Below are 3500 nucleotides of genomic sequence, written 5' to 3' on the forward strand. Positions count from 1 at the left end.
AAAAGGGAGGGGCAGCATTTGAGTGGAAGGTGGATGCTTGCCCACTTGTGTGTAGGCATCTCCTCCAGCCCTGCAGCTATCTGAACATGAATGTGTGGGCTGTAATGCCAAAAGGCAATTAAAAAATTACACTAAAGCATGTTCATGCCAAACATCCGTAGTACCTCAAGTCACTGTGTTGTCATAGTGGAGGGAAAATCCATAGAGGGGAGTCATCCAGGTGCTTGCATATCCTCAAGACAAAACTGAGGACCTGTAAGGAAATGGGAAATTTCAGTCATTGCTACTTTCCTCACTGAAATCCTCTCGAAAGAAACACTATTAAAAGAGCTATTCATCTACCCTTCAAGGTGACCTGCGGATGAAGAAAAAAGAGTTTGTGGCCTTATTTTTGGCTTAGTTATGAAGGCCTGAAAAGTTGGCAGGGATTTGAAGCAACATTGGCGTAGTTGTGTTTTTTTCCTGTTTTTCTGTATTTTTTTTCCTGCTAGAAATTTAGTTCTTGTCTTCCCTGGCACTCTATGGCCAAAGAGAGAACAAGTGAAATCACACTGTCTCAGGGGACTGACATTGGCACATCTGAGAGAAGGACACATGGTCGCACCACCTCCTGGTTTGCTGCCAAAGGAGGAGAGGGAATACTTTTGGCTGCAGGGGTTTTATTTCTAGGTAGGAGGGAAAAGCATTTGCTTGGCTTATTGTTGGCCTCTATTTAACTTACTGATCTAAGGAAATCTTGGGTGAAATTAAGTCTCTGATGAAGATCTAATTCCCTGTCTCCTTCCACCGCCTGGTGGGGGAGTTCCCATGTAGGTAGGGCTGGATGGAGAAGAAGGAGAGGTGGAAAAATCCTTGTCTGTGTCAGGAAACAAAATTGCTCGTGCTAATAGCTCATTGGGATGGAAGGAGGCAAACATTAAAAACACCTGCATGGAAATTTAGAGAAATTATAAGCAATTAAGTACTCTAAATCAGAGGTCTCTAACCATGCCGAAAAAAAAAGAAAAAAAAAAAAGAAGAAAGCCTGGATGTGACAGTGCAGCTACAGCTAGAAGATAAAACAGGAAAAATAAAACTTGGGCAAGCAGGGAGCAAGTCCATTTTAGTCCTTCGTCATACCCAAGTGGGTCTGGTGTGTAAAGATTTGCTGGGGGGCCAGCACTGGGGCAGGGGACGCTGGCCCATGGGCCCACTGCTGCAGAGCATGTCACCGACAGGAGATGCAAGACCCAGCTCACCCCCCAGTGACGCGGAGCTCTTTGCCGACACCAGAGATGGACATGGCCCCTTTGCCATCTGGGTGTCCTCAGCGATGGCAGCCCCTCGGAATCCCCTTGCCCTCTCGTGCTGCCTCCCCAACCCTGCACCACCCCAGGACGACGCTGGCTGAGCAGTGCCGGTGCCACCGTGCCGGCTGCCTCACGGGTGACAAGTGGCAGCAACATGCTTGCTACCTCATGATCTTATTTCAGCGCTGAAAGAGCTGAAATCATTTGAGCCACCAGCGACCTGACCCTGCTGTCCTGCGAGACCCAAAATGTTTCACCACTGTCCCTTGCAGGGAGGGTCTGGGCTGTGGTGGCACTGCACGTCTGACCTTTCCGGGCAAACCACACTGGTGCCAGCCTCTCAGAAAGAGGACAACAGCTAGAGCAGCTCCAAAAACCTCTTACATTGCCCTCAACCTGCTTTCCCGTACACACATCACCACAACACAACAGCCTGCCTGGCACTTTGCGGGGAATGGAGATACCTGGTTTTGCAGAGGCCAAAAATTCCTTGCGGGGTAAGAGAGATGGCACACCATACCCATCACCAGTCAAGCAACTTGGACGGGGAGAGTCAAAAGGATTTCCACAGTTGTAGGACAAAGAAACAAAAAAAACAGTCTGATTTAGTTTAATTTCATTTTTACAGTGCACTTTCTAATTATTGCTGTTGGGAGGATGTGCCCATCGTCTCTTCCTCCAAAAGCCCTCACTTATTTCCATGCCAATTTGATGACATTTTTCACAAATCTAAACTTTTCCTGCTGAAAACCAGCAGGAAGGATCCTGGGCAGAAGCTCTAGACAAGCAGCAACAGCACAAGGCAGGACCTCAGCGCTCCCAGGGCTTCCTAACAAGGGTCCGCTCGGCTGTGTGGTCCGAGCTTCTCAAGCTTTGCCTCCCTCCAGGCCGTCTGAGAAATGTGAGGATGCAAAATAGTCACGGAAACAGCTGATGGGATGGGAGACTGAGGAAGAACGGTTCAGGGGAGCATGGAGCAGAGCCCGCTGTTTCCCATCGATCCCTTAGCCCAGAGTTTGCTGTGTGGCTTTGCATCATTTTACACAGGCTTCATTTGTAAAAGAAGAAAAAAAAGTGTGATTTACTTACCGACCCTGGCCGGTGATGCCACACAGGACTTCCCTGAGCAGAACGGAGGAGTCGGGCGGCACCTCTAAGCAAAGAGCTCCGGAGAAGCTGAACCCCGTTTCCGTGGCCCAGGAGTCGGGGTGCCATCCGGGATAAGAAAAAAACAAATTAAGCAGCACCCTGAAAATTACTCGAATGGGTCGTTAGGCACAAGTGCGGGACACCAGTGCTTGCTCCGAAACGGTGAGGTTAGCAAGGTTATTACGAGCAGGCGGGATGCGACCACGTTGGATTTCCAGCAGAAACAAGGCTGTGAGTCCCTGACGGGTCAATGGAACGGGGAGCCAGGCTGGGCCTCTTCTGGGGACCTTCTCCATTGAGAACCACAGCGGCATCGACATCCTCCAAAAAGTGCAAGTCCCCAATCAAAAGTCAAGCCACTATTAAAGGAAAGACATTAACAAGATCTAAAACTGCTATCCCGAGGTATTAAGACATTGGAACTAAACGTGCCTTATTCCCGCTAGTGGTTGCATTTTAAGGGAACCTTTTAAAAGGATTATCTTCAGGAACTCTCTTTCAACAGCCTTTCCTTTAAGAGTCCTTCATGGTGATGCTCCTATTAATTATGCTGTGTGATATGATTATGTATTTATTCAGGTATGGGTTGGAAACACGAAGCAGGGCTAACATCTGCAGGTGTCACTTACAACATGGAGTCTGGTAACTCCAGCCTTTGATCCGGCTGGCGTTTTTACAGGGGATCTGCGCAGGGCAGGCATCCACGAGGCAGCTGGTATCTGCGTTGTCGCCGGGTTGTTTGATCTCAGGGTGACTGGCTGGTCGCTTTATTTATACATGTATTTTTTTGAAAGACTGGCAAGGACCCCCCCGAGCGTCGGCTGTAGCTCTTTTAACAGGCAGCCGTAAGAAAAATTATATGCGGGTCTATATCCACATCTAGCTGAAGATAAAGACATGTATTTTTATCTGTATATATAGGTATTTCCATATCTAGCTGTCTCTCTATTTACCAGTTTTTAACAATAAGAAGACAACTTCTCACACAGCATTTGCTACTACATTCAGACCAGAAAAAGAAGTTATTCCGCATCCCTCCGCTTCCAGTCTCCGCGAAGATCA

This window comes from Opisthocomus hoazin, chromosome 4 (genome assembly GCF_030867145.1).
Source record: "Opisthocomus hoazin isolate bOpiHoa1 chromosome 4, bOpiHoa1.hap1, whole genome shotgun sequence".
NCBI lineage: Eukaryota > Metazoa > Chordata > Aves > Opisthocomiformes > Opisthocomidae > Opisthocomus > Opisthocomus hoazin.